The 24083-nt window shown below is 40.2% G+C and overlaps 1 protein-coding gene across 20 annotated transcripts in view; it reads right to left on the bottom strand.

Moving 5' to 3' along the window:
• Positions 1–24083, bottom strand: part of LOC110833901 (uncharacterized) — a 442516-nt gene that overhangs the window by 123885 nt on the left and 294548 nt on the right. For all 20 annotated transcript variants that reach the window (XM_022072476.2, XM_022072477.2, XM_022072480.2 and 17 more), the window contains one exon: positions 618–9088. The gene's annotated coding sequence lies outside the window, so the exon portion shown is untranslated. The remainder of the gene's footprint in view (positions 1–617; positions 9089–24083) is intronic.

The raw sequence follows: 24083 nt of genomic DNA, 5'->3' as shown, positions 1-24083 counted from the left end.
TTGTCTCAACGTCAAGATTTGAACCCATGACATCCCATACACGAAGCAGTAGTGATAACCATTTAATTGTCTGGAAGACTATCAGCATCTCAAGGAGACAACTCGTTATTGGTAAGTTAAGTACTTTGGGCTACAATAGACCCTAGTAATCTATGTTACCTATGATTTTATCTCAATAACTATTCATGCTTTGAAATACGTATCGCAAATCTCCCCACAGCCTGACAGGAGTGAGTCATGCATTTGCGTGTCGTGGTAATGGAGCTACTTCTAGGAGTCAAATGCTCCGAACTCTCAGAAAATGAACGAAACATTTGGATAGAGTATTTTATTTATGGTTTACTTAACGACGCTGTCAGTAGCTGAAATTCCACAGTGTCAATAGACAAAATTATTGATAATGAATTAGAAAATAAATTAGAGGAAGCTTTAGTGGCCTAATTGGATGTACTATACCGGGAATTTCCCGTTGGAACTGAGAAAAATAATAAATCCTCAAAAAAAAGTTCAAAACATTTTAAGAACCTGAAACGACTGTAGACTCTTGTTCAGGTATTTCCTTGTGATTTAGAATAGCTTGTAATGTCTTATGATATTATCAATGCTACAACACAAACCTGCTTTCTATCTTGGAGAAAGGAAACACATTTAACTTCCGTGATCCAATTGCTGCAAGGATGTAAAATCAGTACATGAACAAGTTGCACTATATCACTGAATATCACAATATTATAACGTGGGACTCAGAAACACTACAGATATGCAAACAGAACTCCACCAAATGGCTTGTTCCCGCTTGGAGGGGTAGACTGGGGAGTAGGAGTGACGTAAGACAGTCACAGGCGACATCAAGGCCACGGTAGTAAACTACAGTTTTATGCTAAGAACACAAGGCAGGTGAATCTCTTGACTAATACATGAAAGGTGAAACCACCCAGTTGCATGTCAACTGTTTCCTCTCAGTATTCCCTTGATCATCTATTATTCCGATGGTTTATTTTTTAAAGCCTTGAATTTAGCACTTAATGAAAATTGTACAAGTCTTGTGGAATACAGACTGCATCATTTTATTATTATGTGTTTAACACAGTTGTCCATGAGGATAGGGGAGAAAAGAAGTACTCTGATCCTTCCTTCACCGTGCTAACATTAAGGACACACATTTCCCTCGCCGGAGGGAAACATATAATACTGTAAGGTAGCAATTTACAGAACGAACGGTCATATTCACTTCGTCTTTTTTTTTTTTGTATTTTCTTTTTCAGAAAACGAAAAGTGCGTGTCTGATATTGATTTATGAATAAATTATACAGCGTGGTAGTAGAGAGGGTAGCACTCCTGCTTCTATTAGGTGGGGTCCCATGTTCAAATCTCTGTCCGGAGAACGGCAATACTGAAGGGCTTCAGGGTTCTCACTTCAGACAAATGGTGGGATAACCGCTTAAAAACACCATGACCACTTCCTTCCGGGTTCTGTCCGATTCATCTAAAATTCACAATCATTCTAACATTTGACGCAAAAATATCCTATAGAAAATGCGTCGTTTCGACTCAAAAATAAATCAACAAAGGAGTACTTAACCTAATGGGCAAAGCGCAACTCATTTCTTGTTAGTTTTAACAAGAGAAACTTTACATATTTTACAATACACAAATGCAAACAATTTGTCCATGGAATCTCAAAAAGTAACCCATCCGCCGACTGAAAGGCCTCATTTCTAGTGGCATTGTCTGTTGGACAATGAATGCAGTTTATGCACAGAAAGATGTGAAATTGGAAATCAATACTGTTGTCGCTGAAACAATAATTTATTTTTTAAATTTTTAATAAAATGTCGCCATTATATGCGTGAAACTGTTTTGCGAAGCAGTGGGACACCTGTAACGTTGCAGAATGATTGCAGCGTCCCTCGAGACAGCCCCGAAATAAACATGAAATCCCAAAATTCAAACTCAAATGCACTAATTGCAGACAAAATATGAAATCAAGTATTTTGCAGAATTTATACAGAAAATATAAAAAATACATTATCTTTAAATGAGGTTGAAGAATAAAAAATGGCTAATTCCAGCTAGTGTACTATTTCGTTAAGAGAGAAAGTTCCTGAAATATTTTTCATGCAATCTTTTTTTAACCTTCCACAAACGAACAAAATGGGTGAAAAGAAAACTTATGATTTCGAGAAACACCTGGCGCCAGCGAGGACGCCCAAGAAAAAAACAACAGATTATTGTGTGAAGATAGTGAGCACTCTTACGAATTTATATTCCTGTTCGGCCTTGATTTTAATTTATTGCATTCACAGACCAGTTTCTTCGTTTCCTTAGTGTCACACGCTTTCCGACAAAAATTCGTAATATACAACAACATTCATATCGATTGTTGATAAAGTTAATCAAAGAAAGAAGTTAAATTATCATGGGCTGGAGTCAGTAATCAGCAATAATAATCACACAAATATCAGTTTTATTCGGGTGTGCTGACGAACAAAATAGTAAGGAATTACACAGAAACACAATGGATATTCTGCTAACTATAGCAGGAAAAGAAAAATATATTAGCGATAAAAGAATTATAATAGTGAGTATGAGCAGCCCGTGCTAATAACTGCAGGATGAGAAGAAAGAATGTTTAGAGAACTAAGAAACAAGGACGAAAGAGAGAGAAAAACAAACAGATCTAAATAAAGTATAAATACAAATAAAGAACAAAGAAAATTAAGAAAAACATTGAACTGATAAAGCTGTTTTCCTGCACAGTTCTTGAATTCGTTACCGCGAGGGATATCAGACCCACGACATAAATCAAGTGTCTCTGACTCACTAGTTAAGTTGTAACAGAGTTGAGGTAATAGTCAGCGCCTGACATCTTCCAGACGCCTTCATAGGCGCAGCGTTCCAATTCTTCTGAATAGTCGCGAAAGACGTTAATAAGAAATTTGTGCAACACAAACCTCTCGTGTGGTCAACGACGTTTCTGCTACAAAAAGAACCTTGTCTTGTCTTTTTCATTGCAGAACGGGACACTGAAAAGCAACGTTTTAAGTGACAGTGGAAATAAGAAACACGAACACACATCTCATGTCCCTATGTAAACTACCTGATACTTCCTTCTTTCGTCGTTTCAAATGTACTAAAGAGTATTGTCAGATTTATTAGTTGTGGCCGCTGGATTGCGCATTACAAAAATAATACTGGCTGTGTTACATCTGCCACAAGAATATACAGATACAGAAGACAACTGAAGAATCTTGCTTGGTTATAACATCTGCCTGATCATTTGACCCGATCCTTTGATAATGGACACGACCATCTGCTGTCCAGTTAAAATCGGCCACCTCTAAAAAATAAGACAGTACATAGTAATACAATGTTATAATTTATACTGATACTTTACATAAGGACTAAAGAAATCAAATGAGAGTCGCTGGTTAGTCAAGATTTCTTTCTCCGTATTTTTTTTATTTCGTGGAACGCACACAGCTCAAGAGTATTCCCTTTTATTATATTAAGGTATTTCACACAAGTTTTGTAAACATGTTTGTTTGAGCAAATACGTTCAGTGTGAAAGGAACAAAGGAGATGTGCAAGGAGACAAGGAAAGTAGTTCACTGTTATATGTAACCACGGTGTTATGCACCAAACAAACAAACAAACAAACACAGGATCCGACAGCGTTTTAACAGCATGTTATCTGACATCAGATGACCACCATTTGCTTTGCAGAGGTCGGGTTTATAGGACCACCCCCTTCGTCACACCGTAAAAATATGGCAAGTTACCTAGCCTCAAATGGACCAAATTTGGTGTCTTACGAAGGTTTACCAGTTAAAATTTGAACGGACGGACTGCATTAAATTCCAAAGCGTTATGTCGGCGTTCAGTTCTTGACAGAAGGGAACGTCGGCAGTCATTTTAATGACGGAGCTGCATTGAAGATGGCTGTCTTCCGGGTTTTAGGCCGTGAGAACCTGAAATCCTACTGAATGTTATCGGGCTATATACTGTAAAATTTGGTTTTACTTTAAAAAGTATCCAATATTACGACCGCTGGTGTGGGGGAGTAAGGATGCATACATCGATCAAGAACTGTGAAAGAGATCTTTTATGTGAAATATTAAGCAGCCGTCTTTATCTGAACGAAGATGCTATTCCTTGTATGACTCCTCTGCACCCACGTCACGTCGCTGCACATCAAAACACGGTCCAGGAACTCGGATTGGATGACAGCCATCAGTTTATAATTGAATTTAGATAATGCAATTCGATTCGCTCGTACAAGCAAGAGCAAACAAGAAGCGACAAGTGTAGGTTATTGTGACCAGTTCTATATGTGTAAGGGCGGATAGATAGAATTCTGACCTAACTTTGAGACAAATAGGCATCCTTGTCATAACACGAGGTAATTTAACCTACTTGAAATTGAAGTCGAACTTTGTATATATACATTTATTGATTTAAAATGCCTGGTTTACCTAAATCCGAAACTGGAGCCCACTTTCACTTTTATGTTTCCATTTTTTCTGACTGAAAAGTGTAAACAAATCGGCAAACGTGTCTGGCAGGTTCATTTGAATTGTGTGTTGTGGAGGAAGAAGACAGTTAATGCTTCTCTTTAGCGTATTATTATTGACGTACGTTACTATTGTTGGTAATTTTGAGCTGTATAGTTTCCGTCTGAAGTAAAACTTTATATCAGTACATTTTATTGATTTAGAAGTTTGTTGTATATATCAGAATCAAAGAAACCGAACAAACATTCTTCTTCAAGTACACGCTAGTACGAGTAATTGAAAGAGAAGAGAATAAAATAACAACCTTTTCAGCAACACTTCATGTGGCATTCGCTATGCTCATACTGAGTTTTTCGTTCAGTACGCAATTCATTATTTATAATACAATGTGATATCTCCTATAATGTTCTGCTACTTGGCACGGGTAATATTTCATTATTATATGCTTAGCACTCTTTCTGTGGAAAAAAATTCTTTCAAGATTACCATTTTAGAGTATTCATATGATCCTCTCCTTTGGCATGAAGATATTTTTCTTGCTTTTGTTAGAATTGCCTCTCAATATGGTCGTACGCACTAGGAAACGATATTTTCCTGGTTTCATGAAGGAATTAAGATTGTCATGACCATAGCTACGTGCCACTGACTCCCGCGTACATGAAGTTCTAAGGACCAGGTTGACTGTGTATAAGTGCTAACTGTAGCCTACCTTGACCACATACAACTAATAGGCTGTACGGCATTATTAAGTACAGACAGGTCTTGTCGTATAGACAGTGACTTTGTATTGGTATGATAACCAAGCGAGAAGTTCGCGTTTCTTTGGATTTCTGACTGTGTGTATCTGTACAACAGCGTCGATGGATTTTGAAAAAAATTCCGTACTGAGAATTTTTACTAAATTCATAGCGCAAAATACAACTAGTAAGCGCATGCTAACTTCATTCTTCTTTCTTACATTATATTAAAAAAACATGTTCGGTATGAAGGCTCTTGTTTCTAGGGTCATCTGCACGATCTATCTGTTCTACAGAATCAAGGCTCCGAAACTTTCGAGCTAGGAGAAATCTGAGGTCATTCAACGTGCTGAACAACGTACAAGATATTAAAATGAAATTGGCCATATTTTTAAATAAGTGCAATCTGTTATAATATGTTTGGTGCAGAGGAAAGTAATAACACGGCCGCAAAGCCAAATGTGGTTGAACCGTAAACTCTTTTAATTATGGATTGTGGTCTTGTGGGCTCTGACGCCGTGTGGTGTCAAAAGTTGTTACCAGTGTTTTGGAGGAACTTCATTTATACTATAAAGATAGAGGCGACATCCGCCTACAAGTCATCATGGCGTCATAACCCAGGTAAACGCTAAGCCAAACTCGCTTGAATTCTTTGCTGGTAATCATATCTTGTAACCTAATCAAGGAACATCGCAACGTAAGGCCGAAAAACGTCATTTTTAAATTACAATTAAATTATTAAGGCGCAGACATCTTTGAAATATTATGAAACATCTGACGAATTATTATTCTCTGTCGCTTGTACAAAACTTCAGGGGTGTTCAATATTTTGAAAGAAATGCCGACATCAAGAGACTCTGAATTTAGTTAATGTTGGGAAAGTTCTCAAGTTAAATGCATAGTAATGCAAAAATACATAAATAAGTAACATGAAAAAGAAGTGTAACAAATATACCCAATACAGACAGGTAGCGCATATACAACGCTGCTCTGTCTTCCTAGGTCAAAATTTACGCCGCTGAATATGAACCGAAAGGGGGCGCATGTAAACCCGTCCTCTGACTTACTGAGCACTAACAGCTTAAGTAGGATGTTCTGTCACACAGCAAGTGGGAAACAAACACTCAGAAATTTACATGGATCGGGAAGGAGCAGGAATTGGATTCCACTTTCTTTTAATTCCGGATTTCTGCACAATAATAATAATAATAGTAATAATAATTTCGTTCCATTTATAAACAGGAGTTATTCTTCTCCACTAAAATATTATGAACAAGTAACAACGATGGGAGTTAGGAATTCTCCGTTACATTAATTTACAACCAAAACAGTCCTGGGGAATTTCATATCGTTGTCTTATTTCTGTTGTGTGTTGTTTGTCTATTTTGCAGTACCTTCTTCGACTCTAAAATATTGTGTTGGAAGAATCATGCAAGGGATTTTTTAAAATCATATTTATTTGTGTGAGCTAGTGCTTGCATTTTGTTATATCGAACCTGATTTGGCGCAAGACACAATGCGATAAGCGGAACCGAATATGGCACGAAATTTGCAACATTCTATATTTATGCACAGAAGAAACTTTATAAACAATTCCGCTTCTGAAAATACGAGGTAGTCGACTGGACATAGACTCTTTTCACTCAACAGCAAACTGAGTCTTCTACGTTTCACCCATAGGCTACACAGGAAAATACAGTGTGTCCCACACAACGTGGAACTCGCCATTACAGCATGCGGGGATGGCAGCGAGCTAACTGCCGGGAAATAAGTTGGTCACAACTCAAAACGTAAACGTCGCCTGCTAGCAGGTGGGTTCCGAGTTAAGTGGGACGCCCTGTTTCGCTTTGTACTGCGGATACGGTGCCAGAACAATGGACCCATGGACCAATGACGTCCTTTAAAAGCATACTTAATAACGACAGAACAATCGTAGTAAAAATTGCATCAACAAACTTCTTTTAAACTCTAAAAATACCTGAAAATATAAATTCCATGCCCAATAAAGCATTGTGAAATGGTTAAATTTAAGAATTTTCTAAGCTGACAAATTTTAATCAAGTTAATTCGAGAAAAAAAGTTTCGTGATACAGCTAAAAAATCAAACAGAGCTCAATTCAAAAGGGCTAGTATTAAAATTTAGCTTGCCTCCTAATTGTAACCCCTTCAGAAATTAAATAATATGTAGTCATAAACGCGTCATATAAAATTTAGTGAACACATTTCTGCAAGAAACAGTAATTTATAATAATAATCGGTTTAAAGACTAAATGACGTCAATGTAAGGATTTCGGCAGCACGGACGTAAAGGTCCATTTTATTTATCTCACACACTTCAATTAGCTCAGTGGCAGCTGAGTTTTTCAAGCCAGACTTTACTGAAGTAGCAGAAGACGTTCTTTTGCCAAAGCAGGTTCAACATTTGAAACTGGCTGTGATTTCGCCACACTGCCGCCTGTGGCGTGACTGTTAGTACTAATACAGCCACAGGGAAACAAACGAAAATAACCCTGCGCAATTTATACCCATACCGATACGGAGAAAAACGGGTCAAAGGAGTTTTGGTACGTAACATTTTCAAAATATTTACAAAAAACCGCTAGAACTGCTTCATTCTTTGCTGAAATTAATCAGAAGGGGTGGCAACACCGTTCATAATTTTCTTCTAATTAATAAGTAATAACTAACAAACTTTTTACACTAATTAAAAAACAAACCTCCAAGTCTCTTCCCAAAGAAAGAGTTTCTTTCTGTTTTAACAATGATTCCTTTGTAGCAATGCTGTCAGAATTATTTGATTTGTTCTTTCTTTGTCACATTTTGAAAATGGAACATCTAATTTCAGACACAAACCCATTCTATTCACCTTCACAAAGGCTTGCTTATTATAACAGATACAGAACCTGAAGACATTTGGGTTCAATAAATGAATTCACAGTTTCATTTGACCGCTAACTTTTGACATGCGCACTTTTATTGGCAGGAAAACAGGTGTCAGAGGTCTTCTTGTCCCTGCAGACGGAAGTTCCTCGACCCAATAAAAATCTATTACTGGCAGATCACGGTTTATTAACATCTCCGAGACAAACCTTTGCAAAATCTGCGTGTGTATGCGTACTTTACAGGGCAGATAAAAATGACTTTACCATTATCTCTCTGAACGTAACTTGGGCATCCGCGTTTAAAATCATTCGAATTCATTCCCTTACATACATCAAACGTCTTCAAGTTATGAATCTATACCGGCAGTATTTAAGAATTGCGTACGAGGGCGTAGAGTATGAGAATCGTTATAAACTGACAGAAGAATTATTCTTATCACCCAAAATGTTAACTTCGCCTGCGAACTTTTTCTTACGTTTATCTCGTCTCTTCTGAAGAATGTTGCTGCCACTGAAAGCATCACACCATTTCTTGATTATAAAATCACCATACTTTTTCAATCCCTTTATGAACAGAAGAGAAAACATGGGTGAATAAGTTTCGTTCAAATCGTTTACAACTTCCAGATGCCAATGTAAGAGGGTGATGGCATATTATATGAAATTCTTTCAATTATAGGTTACTCCAAAACAGCAGCGAATTGCTAGTTTCGGTAAATACCGCAAGTTTAAGTTTCGTTAATACTTGTTACCAGTTTTGCCTTTACTAATATGGCCTATTAACCAACGCTGTTATGTTACTGTAGCGACAGAATCACCATCGCTTAAAAGAAAGTTCGGACTAAAAGTCTGAAGTTCCGCTGGTCTAACGTCTCATGACTTGTTGGCAGTCGCCGGGAGACCAAAAGTGGATCCACTCGCAGACGAGACGGGTTCCGTGTGCCCATTGTCCAATCTGCAACAAAAACACGCGTTGTGAGTCATTCGTCCTTTCTACCTACCAAGAATTATTTCATGTTATACACAGATGTGAAATCTGGTCTGTCACTCCAAGGAAAGAACATGGATTGAAGAAGTTTGAGGACAATATTTAGACCTAAGTGAGATGAAACAAGGACGTAACAAATGATTAGTAGATGATAAGAGTAAAAATTTCCAAGATACAAAATATTACTGCGATAAAGAAATCAAGGAGGATGAGTGGGTGGGGCTTGTAGCACGCACGGGTACCTGTGAAATTCATACAAAGATTTAGTCGGGAAACCTAAACGAAAGAAACCAATTTCAAAATTTATTCGTAGATGTTAGGTTATTGTTAAAATGGATCTTATAATAAGTAGCGTATGCGAATGTAACTGGATTCAATCGGTTAGGACAAAGCCAGTAACGAGATTTTGAGAACACGGTGTTTAACATTCTTGTTTCATAAATTACGTGAAATGGCTTGGCAATAATCAGCTTATGGAAACATATTCTGAACAATGTAGCCAGTCAATCAGTTACGTAGCTACTTAAACAACCGAAATGCATTTTGGGTGAAACTTTTCGGCAAGGCACGTAGGTAGGAAGGACAGAGCGTGCATCTGGCTTGAAAAAACAATTAAAGGGGAAATAACTGCTTAATGATTCCTTGAAAATTCGTCACAACGGTTGATTCATTACAAGGTCCGTTTTCTGAGGATTATTCAATAACACGACGTCTTGGGACTTGATCTACTTTCGTCTACAGGAAGCTAGCAGATAGAGTGAAAATAATGTCACTTTCCAGTTTTAGGAAAATTCCGATGTAGTGGCCGTGCGGCGGTTTAAGACATGAATGGTCTTGGATCGCCCCAAAACTGGGATCTTGGGTTCGAATCCCATTCGAGGCATGGATGTTTGTCCGCTATTTTATTTACTGTGTCATCCTACGTTGATAGTGGATTTTTAATAAGTCGATCCCATGTCAAAGGAACCCTACCGAATATTTAAAGATGATTCGTACTTTAAGAAGTTGATTCTAAATTGGAACTGGCCAAAGAGCCTGGTTCGTAAAGGATGAAAAAGGTCATGTATCAATATTGCGATAAACCATACTTAAGAAAATATATATCAATCCGATTAGTTTAACGTCGATATGTGAAACATGCGTAGAAAATTTGTGGGATAACTCTCAGTTCAAACTACACTCAAACCCACCAAATTCAAAGTAGATTCGCGGACTAATTTCGGAGACGAAACATACGAACAGAGAAAACATGGCGCCCTTATTCTGAGCTGTAATGGAAGGGCAGTATCAGGCCTAAATCCCGGGTACGAAGGGCGGAGATGGAGGATGCTGAAGTTTGCACTTGTAAGATAACTTGGCTTACGAACACTAATTACACTAATGGTCAATGACTACTGACGGTAAGCGAAGGTTGCAGGGGGGAAATGGAAGGAAGGGATGATGCATTCGATCGCCTGCACCCTCCTTCCTAAGATCCTGCAGGCTATCGGTACCCCTACTGTTTCTGTCAGACGGTGAGGGTTCATACATATCGTGGGGCCATATTTATATGTTGGGCCAGCACAATATATAAAGAAAAGACAAAAGACCTGGGCCGGCTAATCAGACGCAGTTAAGTTGTAAAGAACATAGGACAGACAGACAAAGATGACGCTTAATGAGAATTACTCTGTCCTTTGTCACAAGCGACAATTTCATCATAATCATTATCACAGTGATGGGTTTAGGGAGAAACCAGTGGCGTATTTAATGATGACATCAAAATCAAGAAATTGTGGGGGCAAAGCTCCATGCATTCTACAGATAGGCACTAAATTTCGGCGAGTGGTCAGCGCTACAGACAAAGTGTCCATGGTACACGTTAAACAAGAGAGAGGACAGGATGGGTCACAGAGCCATTCTGGGTACAGCGGTGGAGAGCGGAAAGTCCTTGCCTCTACCAGGAATCATTCACTTTCCTTTATGGAGTCATCCCTGATTCAGATCAGAGGTAGAAAGAAAATTAATCCTCAGCATAAGACAGGATGACAATATGACAACAAAAGAATACTTTTATTTTGCTCTATTCAGTGTGACTAGCGTTGAACATTAGATTTATCACGGTATTTTGGTTGGGTAATATCCACTCTCTGTTATTTAAACCAATATACACCTTTTCAGACATCTAAAATTTACAACGTTTCGGAGACTGGCTAATTCTTTCTTCAGGAAAGAAAGTATCTGCTCAGTGGGGCCCGTTAGATAAAGCTAGTCTTTAACACTGCGCCCCACAAAGTAGGTATCTCTTCCCCGAAGACGGAGACAAAGTCTGCTTGCGAAACGTGGTAAACTAAAAAATCTTTATTTTTAAATTTTATATTATCTAAATAACAGACTTTTCCTCAAGAAGAAAGCAGTCGTTGCGTGAAACTAACCACTCACCTCTACCTAGTGCCGAAATCAAGAAAGGGTGGAGCTATACCCCCACTACTCCATACGCTTTCATAGCTTGATGCGTTATAAGCAGAGACAACGGATATGTCAGACAGTTAACGCCAACATACCACAGACAAAACACTTTCGAACAAACCCGTCTTCAATAAATAAAGACAATCCAACAGAATATGCAGAATCACAAGGAAGGAATTTAGGAATTAGACTACGTGTACTCCGATGTAGCACAGCAACACAGTCCTGTCAGACGGATTATCCGATCGAAAGATGTCGCTTGCCAAAGATCCAGTGGCTAGGCCATGTATAGATCTGTCTATATTTTAACACATACTCGCAAGGTGGCAGCTGTGAATTATTACCTGTTCGTGTGACGTTTATGGATCTACTGCACCACTCACTTCCGCGGGGGGTGGGGAAATGAGGACCAGGCTAGCTTATTCCCGCTAATACGTTTCCGAGTGTAATAAAGGTAAAAATAAAATAAAAATAAAAGAAGACAGAGCTAGACACCTACGTTACAAACAGAATAGAAATAGCTTACACACTCAACTGCATCATTTTATCAAAGTCCTGAAAGTTAATTTCCTATCCGTCTTCATGCTGACCTACCCAGTACAGTAAAAGTTATTATTTTTTGATGGGGTGGTTATTTTCCGCGGAGTGTATGATTGATGGCATTGGTCAAGTGGAGGTCCCGTTTCTCCAAGACTGAGATATAAATCACACTATGCAACCCCCCCCCCAAGTGCTACTTGACCACAAATCAATGTGTCATGTGACTCATACGTCACCATGCCTTATGTTGCCATACGAAAAGCTCAGATTATTGTGAGAGGCTACCATAGTTATAATAGTTAAAATGTGTGTGTGTGTAAGGAACAGCGAAACAGATGACCCTGTTTAATTACACGCGTTATAAGGGAACGTCACTCAACATCGCCACCCCACCCCCCACCCCCAAGCCCATCGTACATGTCAGTAGCAGAAGGACGTACATCACCCTCGTGGTTCACATTTCAAAAACAGAACCACAGACGTGGAAACGCAATTTCGTTTCTATTTCTATAACTCAAATATGTCGTATGATTAACTTGACTTTCATTCCATTGGTTTTATACCATCTGTCAATTGCAAGTAGAAGACGTGGTTACCTGGTAACACGTTCCTTACATTCATGTCAACACTTTTACTTCAGTAATTTGCATGACATTCTAAATCAGAGATACTATGCTCATCGCTTAGACTTCAGTGAATGGTTCATGAATTTCTCGGAATGTTTATGAACAGGGACAAATTTAGCTTCTACCATCGATCTGGTTCATGCAGGATAGGACGACGGTGCTTGGTGGTAAAGTAAAAGCAGGTAACAGCTGTAATAATGAAGCAAATCCTATGCCATGGAGTGATTAAGAAACTGAAGATTCTGTGATGTCTTAGTCGCCAGATGCGACATCTCGCTTCAATGGACTGTACTGAGCTTCTGGGACTTCCTCTCTCACTCACCCTCCATCATCGTCATCTGAATGTTTTCCATCTCTCTTACCTTCCCTACAAAAGGCTTTCCCATAAAGGCGAGGGTAATTGGGGCGGGTAATGAATAAATGAGTGGGTAAATTGTGGAAGGGTCATACTGACCGCTCCGCGTATCCTCAGGGGTTTCTGCGCTAAGGCAGCGGTCTACTCTACTATAAAGCCTGAGTGGATATGCGCTACAGACACTACCAAAACACATGCAGCAGTCCAGTGATAGTCGCTGAGCACGTCAAGAAATTCCTATCCATTTATGCAGCCCGAATGTTCATCAGCGCGTTCAGAAGAGCCCGCCAGTTGTCCACATTCTGAGGCAGGTAAACTCAATCCATATCTTAACAATCCATTCCTTTAATAATATCCCACCAGGTTTTGCGAATAAAATTTCGTACGCATATTCATTTATGACGTCGCCCATACGCGTTACATGTCCGCCAAATTTGGCCCTCCTGGGTTCGATCGCTCAAACAATATTTGCCAAATACTATAAATTATACAGCTACTGAATGTGGTGGTTTCCTACTCTCCTCCTGTATTAAGGTACAAAATCTATGCCGATCAGTGAAAACATGACACGGACGTTGCCCCACTCATCTTAACTTCAGCATAAGTTGGAAATGCGTAAACACCTTCAGATTTCAGCCGTATCCCCCCAGAGAGGAATGCGATGCGGTGCGCACTCACAGAAGACTCAGTGGGCCCTACATTCGGTAAAATCTGGTAGAGAATCGAACCCCTACCGTCCAGCCCGAAGCCACTCAATTTCCTGATTAAAGTATCGCGGCTCACACTGTGTGAGGAGAGATGACACAGCGACCAACAACTGGAATGCCCCTCTAAAACTGCAATTACTTTAAGCGGTGACTTGAAAATAACCGAGACGAATATGGGCGGAAAAGAGCGAAGTGCATCATTTCGAATTGTATTCTGGTGACCTAGAGCAAGAGATCTAGTTTGTTCACTCCATAGTAATAATGAACAAACATACAGCAGCTTAAGTACCATTTAAGACACCTACTTAACCAGTGGACTGTGCGCTGAACGAAAGAATCCAATCCAAATTAAACTGTATGCCATCTAAAACACCGCAATAGAGAGACAGCCGAGCGGGGGCAACGAGCTGGAGTTGTATTCTGTTAGCTACGTGGTGGTTTTAATTTCCCGGGAGACGTAGGGATTTTCCTCTATGCCAGCAGCGCGTCAAGATCGTCTTGGTGGTCCATCCAGCATCCTATCCGACGGGTACCGGAAGTGTTTTCGCTGACAGTGGCAAATTTGTCAGAGCGTCACGCTGACCACTCTACGGTACATGCATCTACGGTCCCTATGTGTAGCTTTGTCACAACTTACCACAGGCGTCTTAATACTGTGGCACCATTAAATTTTAACTGCAAGTATGCTGTTCACATACACACTATAAATGAAAATGGGTTTCTTCACTGTCAAACTGCGATAATTGGATTAAACGGTAGGTTTTCGAGATCTGGCACGAAAAGAGACATTACCTTTCGCTACAAGGAACGTAACTCCTGTGAAATGATTATCGAGTCAAAGAAGCTGAGCACCAACTTACATCCAGCGCAGGGGAAGAGAATGTATGACTCCTAATCGTATTCATGACTTGATGCTTGAACAAAGTGCTTTATTAGCTTTCCACCTTTACAAATTACATATTTACCGTAAATTTCAACGGGCAACGAGATTATCAGTCAACATTTGAAGATTAACACGTGTTATGATATTTGTGTAATTGTACCAGAATGAAGTTGTAGTCCATGGAAAGCAGGATCTGCCCGTAAAGCAAACAAAACACAAACGTTTCATACGGACGGAAACGGACGCACAAAGCGGGAAATTCCTCCTCCTCCCGCCGCCGCCATCCGGATCTCAAACAACTGCCCTCTACAGCACGGGGAAACTTGGCACCGCCATGATGAATGATAATTAGCAGAATATGGGAGTAGGGGGGGGGGCAATCATGTTGCGCCCCTTAAACTAGGAAGCACTTGGAGAACAATTACCGAATTCACATCCTCCGAACATGACTGGCTGAAGCACTGGCTCAACGTCTAGCAGTCCCAGGTTCAGAACACAATATAACATCAGAGGTGTTCTTATGCGAAGCGTTAATTTTTAATGCAAGAATGAAACATGACTTATTAAAAGCTGATCCGGTAACCTACTACAATCTTGTTCTGCCACATTATCAGTACTAGAAACTGTTAACAAGAATCAGTTAAAATGGAGACTAAAGCAGTAAATGTGAAGAATACTCTGACGGTGCTTCGTCAATGTAAAAAAAAAATTAAATTTCAGCACGGAAATATTCATAGTGGGGGTCCCGACACGCTACGCGGGTGTACGAGTTGCAATAAATGTAGGTTATTCAGTCTGTGTTAAATGTACGACGCGCAAAAAACACCTTTCACAGTTTACTGGGCTTATGAACGGAACTGTATGCCAAGTACAGCGCTTTTGAAGCAAGAAGTTTTGGGCAGAACTAGCAAGCCAACTTTTGCACACAAACATATGCATATACCTAAAATTATTAATAACTTGTTGGTCTATTGCTGTTTGTGTAACTTCGGCTTTCGGATGAGAGACGCTTTGAATGTTGTGTTAACCAACGTTTCGGCAAACGTTGTAGCTGCCATTTTCAAGGTGGGTACAGATGTGCATAATTACAGCCAGTTTACATTCCCTTTACGTAAAAGTTATCAGACTAAGTTTCGTTCTGTCACCATGTTTACGAACAAAACAATATGCTTCATAAATAAATTGTAAGTTTGCTTATTTATAGCCTATACACCAATACATAACCCAACGCGTTCGGCTGCAGTGACTGATTAGTTATGATACAGAACGAAAATCCAGAAAGAATTTACGTTTTTAGTCAGCGACAATAAAAAGTCTAAAAATAATTGTTTTTAAATACGAAGAGCGTCCTTACACAAGTTCTTCGCATCTCTTTTATAATATTAACGGTGTAATATCAACACAACAGCGGCAGTGACCGCACGTACTCGCTACACGCGCTCTTGTAAACAGGGGCATTTTTATTTTTTCCTCTCCCTTCACTCTACTCTCACAAACAAAAACACACTCTCACACAAACACGCACACACGTTCGCAAGTGATCGTGGTGCTAAACGGAAAAGCACCGTCCCCTAAAAGTGTGGACAACAGTACGAGCTAAACCAATTAGGGCATTATTTAGGTTCGCAATACTCTGCTGTCCTACCACTCACCCCTACCCCATCCATCGGCAAAAACAACACATCAACTCACTACTACCCTCGCCACAAAAACAGCACACTCTTTCCATACAAATAAATATCAATAAAAGACGGTTCAACCAAATTCATCTACACATGAATTGAAGCTCAACTGTGCGACATCTGCCAAGATAGCTGCCAATTAAAACACGAATCATGGACAACTATAAAGCAAACACCAACAAATGTAAAAGTAACATTACTAGACTCCACATAAAAGGGTCAAATATTTCCTTTCAGACTAGTATCGTTCAGTACTTAGATGGCCGCATGGACCCGTTTATAAATGAGCCAGCACTTGTTTCTGTTTCACAAATTAGCCGGCAGGTGGCGAGTGGAGTGCTGTTGCTGACATCTGATGGGGAATATATGAACCTGTGTCCAGACATCTCTTATCCATTACCTTCGTTAGCAAACTGCAGCATTGCACTATATCTATATACATGGTCCACGCGGGGAGGACCATTAGCTGCTGCAGTCTAGCATTCAGCATCCAAGCCACTAATGTAGCTCATACGAAATCATTAATATTGCATTATCTAGACATTAAGCTATCAAACGAACAGGAAAAGATCCGTCGGCCCTGTGCATTGTTATGTGTGCCGCTATTCTTTTTTCCTTCCAATACGATGCATGATGGGGCAGAGAGGAAGCCATCTTTAGTGCAGTGTGATTGATCATGCCGCTGTGTACTTCAAGATTCCATTATTGGATGGTAGCCAATTAATAAAGCAAATTGATAGGCAGTCCCACAAAATCCTACGTTTTTCATCCACATTTCTGCAGCTGATTAGAGAAATTGTCGTACTGGAAATTACGTCCTATAAACTTGAAAGAAATGTCTGTCCTAACAAAGCTTCCTTTGTGGGATATGAAATAAAATGGAACAAAATTATGTTCAATAATTTAAACCATCAAGCAAATCTCATTTTCATAGTATGTTGGCTATACAAATTCATTCTATAGAAAGCAATGCCACACCAATCACACCTCCGTGAGCGGATAACAGGTGACATCACGTGGTATCGCCGGGTGTCAGGGTTGAATTGTAAGACCTCTTATTATAAAGCAGGTCTCGGACTAGATTCTCTAACATAAAGATTGTTTTTCAAATCGTCGGTCTATAGCTCTTCATTACACATCATTCTCTACTCTCCCTTCACTATCCTCCGCCCCTTCGTCAGCGTATAACATGTTTAGAAAAACGTCGTTAAATAAATAAATATTTGCGAGGCAGCATATGAGACCAAGAAACTATTTCGTTGATGTGCAAAACACTGAATTTATGTCTAAAACACTCAATAACCAAACATTATGGTTTAATTAAATACAAGAAAAAAATAATTATATGAAGCTAAATGAGATGCCGGTAAGAGAAATTAACACCGGCTTTAGCAAAGTATAGAATGTATGAATCTCCAATGCATTAAATAACAGTAATTCATATAATAGTGCAACATATTTGTGTTAATTTTGAGTATCATAAATAGTAAAACGTTAAGCAGAAACGAACATTAAGTTGCATTTATAAATCCAATTATAAATTCTCATGACAACTCGTCTGCAAGTTTCTTGCCGTTTAGGATATCTGACATTTCTGAATACTGCATTAACTCAAGTAATTATACATTCTGTCCCGTATTAAACTCAATGTACAGATCTGCTGCATTTCATCAAGTCACCCTTGTAATCGTCTATTCAATTCGCTTTTCCTTACCAAAAATATGAAAATGTCCCCCAGTCAGGAATAAAATTACGCACTTTGACAGCAGCTCTGATTATGAGTGATCAGCTGGTATTCACGATTCAAAATGTATTTTAAAGTCTTCGATGTAGTGGCCGCATGCTGGTTGTTATGTTCGGTAGTTACTGCATGTACAATACTGACTGTACTAAAAACATTAGGCTATATTTGTAAACACCTTTCATTTTGTACGAATTATCCAGAAACTAATAACACTTAAAGGCACTAACAAATCAAATAAAACACTGCACAGTAGACGCCTTCATACCAAGTATCGTCATCATATAAAACGATGAATTCTCGTTTCGTAATCTGGAAGTCTTGTGTAGAATTCTCGGCCTATAGGCCGGTTACTCTGGCTGATGAGTTCCGGCGTTTTCTCAGTCACTGGGAAAGTGTCTTAAAACACTAATCCATTTCCGCTTCCTTCCCAATCTGAAATTCAACGCTATAGGCCGCATGTAGCAATTTCGACAGGAAGTCTCAGCAGAAAATTTCTGTACTTAAGAAATTCTTAAATGACTGTCACTTATTCGAAATGAAAACTGGTACTTTATAGTAAAAGGTCCACAAAAACAAACGAATTACACTATTGATACAACTGATTCACACAATGTATCGTACACATTGACTGGTTTTGTTAAAGTATTAAAGATCATATTTTTAACAGGACAAAACTTTATATGACTACAGCTGCACCAAACTGAACCTTTTCGTGGTCCTCTTTCAACCCGCGAACCATAGCTTAAAAACCCTATATTCACTCACCTGGTTAAGAAATTTCCATCCTATTACGACACCCGCAGGTTCAGTACCCTGTTCACAAGAGCCCGCCATTGGAGCCTTTTGAGAGTCAGGCGAATCCAGTCCACAGCCTCACACCACATTCCTTTCCGATCCATTTTCATATTCCCCTCCCAACCCCTCTCATGCCACCAAAGATGTCTCCTCCTTTCAGAATTTTCGAATAAATGTTGCAGACCAAGGCATTCCGATCTCTCCCATGTAGGTCTATACTACGTATTCCGCCCATCTGATTCTTGATTTGATGTTCCTATTCTTGGTTTTGGCTGTGCAGACTCGTACGTTGATGTCAACGTTTCGAATTAACATACTGTCTCCATCATCAGGGTTAATCTTTGACTTAATGCACCCGATTATGAAGCTCCTCATTGTGCAGTTTCCTTCAGCTTCCTGCCAATTCCTCCCTCTCGTGTTCTTGATTCAACGACACAGTATTACAAGGAGCGTATCCTCTGTGTCACCTACGCACTGCCAACGTGACGCTGACCTGTCAGGATTCAAACCTCCAAACATGCATAAGACCTACCAGCTGAAGTCATAATCCAACTTCTAAGATTAGACTGTGAACGATTCAAGACCTTTAATTCCGACAAGTTCAAAGAAACTTTCAGATGCAAAACTGTCTGCCCAGGGCAGTTATCAGTTCAATTTAAGTTCGACTGCTCACCGAGTAAAATGTCATTGTACAGTACCAAGTGGAGCTGGAGGTAATTTCGGATCATTACACCGGTAGCCATTACAAATTACGCCTCCTCCTCCCCCCCTCATGTCCTTCAGCGTTACATAATTACATTATCAGCACCCACTCGATAGGCCACCCGGACTACGTGACCGGCGCACTAGTGGGAAAAAAATAGAATTCTACAGAAACCCCAAACACACGATCAAGAAACAGCGTACAGCATAGTCGACTCTTGCAGTGAACAGTAGGCCTGCGCCTGTGACGAGATCCTGTATATGGCAATATCAAAGACAGATCATCCCTGAGAGTAAGTACCATGCCATGAAGGCGTATTGCAGGCGTGGGCTTACTTACTCACTTATTCGAAATCTCGTACTACGTCGGCAGAATGGTGAACTTTGTAAAGTAATCGTACTGATTGTGGAAAAAATTTACTAAAAATAACCTATTGAGCATACAACAGAAATGCTACAACAAGAAAGAAAAACAGAAAATTGTGACGTTCACTTTCCCGTGGTTTAATCACACAGAACTCTTTTTTTGCTATTGGATACGAAACTAGGTCGGCCTCATGATCCGTAATTAGAAATTTTCATGTATCGAAGTCGATCTTCTGGGTTGTGACTTCTAGGTAAATGCCAGAATTTCGGAGGAAGGCGCTGCCGTCACCTTCGAGGCTGATGGAAACGTCGGAATCTGCCTACAAGTCACACAGTGTTACAACCCACAAGACCAAAATTTTAATCAGAGTAAGAATATTAAATTCAAAAACTGTTACGTGATTAAAACAAAGGTAGGATGGAGTGTCTGATAACGATCGGGAAATATTGCGGGCCTTCAACACTGTCAGAACGCAGGCCTGTTACTGACCCATACCAGTCTTACAACTTATTCCACAAAGTCCACAACATCTAAGCTTAAGATTCATCTGAGGTTTTCCAACGAACATTCTGCATGCATTCTTCCTTCCAGACAAATGCTGGGATACTGCCTTAAAATATGCCACGGCTGCTTCATTCCGCATTCTTTCAAATTCAATTTTAATTAATCATCCTATCATTCGACGCTATATAGTCTGACAGTAACTCTGGTTATAAAGCGCCGATGTTATGATAATTAAACAATAATAAAGTGGAAGGGATGTGAGAGGAAGTGGCCGTGACATAATTTGAGTTAATATCCCGGAATTTGCCTAAAGTAACTGTGAAAAAACCTCGAAAACACCGGGTGGGTTAGCTGGTGAAACTTCACTACGAATTTCTTCGTTTTCTAGACACTTGCAGTCTCTGAAGAGTGATTCACACTTGGTCGGATCGTGTGCAGGAGTCGGTCGCGTGTGGCGCCCCACTTTGTCGCCCTGCGTCGCGTCGCGTGCCACAGCCACTGCCCCCCCCCCCCCCCCCCAGTTGGTACCGCTTCATTATTCACCCCGCAACAGCGCCACTGTTAAACGCCCACCATTCGATGAAAACTTCCAACTCATAATAAGGATTAGTTCAACTGTGCATTTAACGACTCTGCATCAACTGAGCACGGTGGCTAAATGAAGAACTATGAGCTGGGTGGTACACTGTTCAGCCGTGAAAAGTTTGCCGACTTCTACCAGACTACATGGCGCAACAACCAAAAAGACAGCTATCTTCATATTCGCCGATGTCAGAACCTGAAATCTCACATGAAGGGCGGGGTTTAAAACAAGAAAAACACGACTTTTATTGTAAAACCTTTGAGGATACCATCTGGATACCTAGACGAAGGTGGAATGCGATATTACGAACGAAAATAGTACAGAGCTGCTACAGAAGACTGATGTCAGTAGGGCATGTAGCATGAACGGGGGCAAGACAAACGAAAACATGTCTGTGTGAATAGCCTTATAGAATAAAATTATCAACTGGAGGACAACATCAAAGCGCATCTATGACGGAAAGTGATAGCCAGACCATGCACCAGGAAACTGGGAAGCAGAAGGGAGTCCGTCGACGGTACGACATTCTGGTTCCCCTCCGCAACCTCACCATCAACTCTCAGGAAGCAGAACCCGAAGGCTAAACGCCGCTAATACCAAAGCCTGTCAATGGGTACGGTCCTGAATCAGTTCCATCCATCTCAACGTTGTCATTCAGTCCCCTCTATATTCGGTAACTCGGATGTTAATGCAGACAAAACATATCAACAACAATTTCACCAGAAATATCACACGGCCCTAACGGTTAGCTATCCATTGTCCACGTTTAAAAACAACGGAGTATAATTTTTAATGGGCACTGTTCACTGTAGGTACCTAATAGCTTATCTTCAATTTTATTAGCACGAAAAGACATATATTTCAGGCTGTACATTTCCTTGGAAAACCCACCGCTGTTGTACCCGGTCTGCGAATCTCGAAAGTCTGAGCAGTACTGACACGGCAAGAACTTATCAGCTAGGGACCAGCTCCTCTCCCAAGGGGAATTAGCCTCCAGCTCATGCAATCACCACACAAATCTCTTTAGTCCTTAATTTGCCACCGAAAACTGTTATCCGCGCGTCGTAAAGCTGTGTTCATCATCCTGTCTCGGGGTTTCTTCATATTTCATTCAATATTTCTTTTATACCCCTGCTGCCCTCTCCTTGTCTTTTTCTGGCCCTCTCTTTTTATTCATTCTTTCTTCCTAGAACTCTCTTCCCGTTCATTCAATTTCTTCCCTGCACGTCTCTTTCTAGCAGCCACCTCTCCGTCACTCTCGACACGTCTTCCTCTGACAGGTGGACTCTGCCACTGGAACTGAAGTAAACCTGCCGCCTTCAATGACAATCTCAGGATGCAGAATGCGCTGAAAATAAACGGCTTTCATATTTGTGCTTAGAGCACATGTTCGTTCACTGGGATCAAAGTCGGTTCACATTTCGAACGTGTAACAGGCCGGTTTGCACAAAAACCTAACCATTCTCTTCCAGGTCCCCATGATTCAAAATCGCTAACACCACTGTCGGTGAGCATACGAACATAGCACAGCAAGCTGATATGCTCCACAGCTAAGTCACTATTAAATGCATAAGTTGTTAAGTATCATTTCAATAATAAATTACCAAACTTCTAACCCCCCACCCCAGCCACTGAAAGAATTCTACTTGTAACTAATTGACATACAACAGAAATGGAAACCAAAACTGAACGTCGATCACTATCGGCATTTGCTTTAAATCCGGTAAATTCCACGAAGTGGACACAAACTTCAAAATTCGTCGTTATTAACATTGTTCTAAACCGGTTCTTCATTTTAGGCAGATAATACTGAGAACTCTTTTGTATTCACAATTTGTAACCTACTTTTCACTAAATATAATTCGGGCGCTCTATTAAAAGACGATGAGATGGGCAAGGCACACAGTATGCATGGGACAGATGATAAAGTCGTAAAGAGACGTCACTTGAAAATATAGGCTTATAAACGAGGATAGACCTAACATTAAAGTGGGGCTGGATTACATTATCCCACCTCGGGGAAAGGTCGGGTGGCTATCTTCATACTCGCTGCTGCGAGAAACTGATATCTCACCGGAAAAAAATATCTTGAACCGTACTTCGAGATCGCTATCCGTTCCGATGCAACCTCCCGGCAGAATGCCCATGGGAGCAGCGTCTGGATGCACGTAGCTTCTCCAGAACGTGGCACTGTCCAGTCAACATCTCCCAGGACAGGCATTCACAAATACGCAAAATCTTCACAACACTGCACCAACATGCACATCGCAGCTACCGACTTCTTCGCAACTGCGGGGATTATAGCGCGCAGAGTAAGAAAATAAGAATAACGAATAAAGAGGGAGTAGTAGTCACTACTTTTATTGCGGCCGTGACCTATTTTGAGACATTATTCCGACATCTGCCTCGAGGTTTTGCGTGTTCCCCACTAACATTCACGATAAAGTAGTTATCACTCCAAATCTCGGTCTGAAAATTTACTATACTTCAATTTTCCTCAGTTTCTCCCACAAAACGATTAAATAGTAACTTAATACTCCCTGCATTTCACATCTCTCTCAATTCATAATCGCCCTGCCAACAATTATAGATAAAATATTCGTTAAACAAACAAAATACACAGGAAACAGACGTACCCATACTGACGCACTACTCCGTTGTTTGAAATTCAACAAATGCTCTGAGCCAGTAATGTCACTTACACGTAATTAACGAACAAACTTGGAAATGACCTAGTTTCTTCACGTTAAGCTTTTAATGGACGGCAGGAACGAAGCAATGTTCTCGCATATCTGATAGTTCTCAGCCCGTATTAGGTACAGCGCTCATCAATGGAAAGAAGATGTTCGTCTTTTTTATTCTTCGTACTCCCTCTCGCCGTAGAGGGGAAACCACTTCCGGAATGAGCACCGGCCTACCCTCTGAGCGCACTTCCTGAGATTGAGAGCAAAGCTACTAACTCCTTTAAAAACATTAGCTCCTGAATCAGTAATCATCGATCGCATTCAACTACAGTGCCACATTCC

This window comes from Zootermopsis nevadensis, unplaced genomic scaffold (assembly GCF_977971745.1).
Source record: "Zootermopsis nevadensis isolate Lab colony 2312 unplaced genomic scaffold, Znev_1.0 Znev_ptg000022l, whole genome shotgun sequence".
In the NCBI taxonomy this organism is placed as follows: domain Eukaryota; kingdom Metazoa; phylum Arthropoda; class Insecta; order Blattodea; family Termopsidae; genus Zootermopsis; species Zootermopsis nevadensis.
The sequence above is the reverse complement of the archived record's forward strand: the minus strand, read 5'-3'. Positions and strand labels throughout refer to the sequence as shown.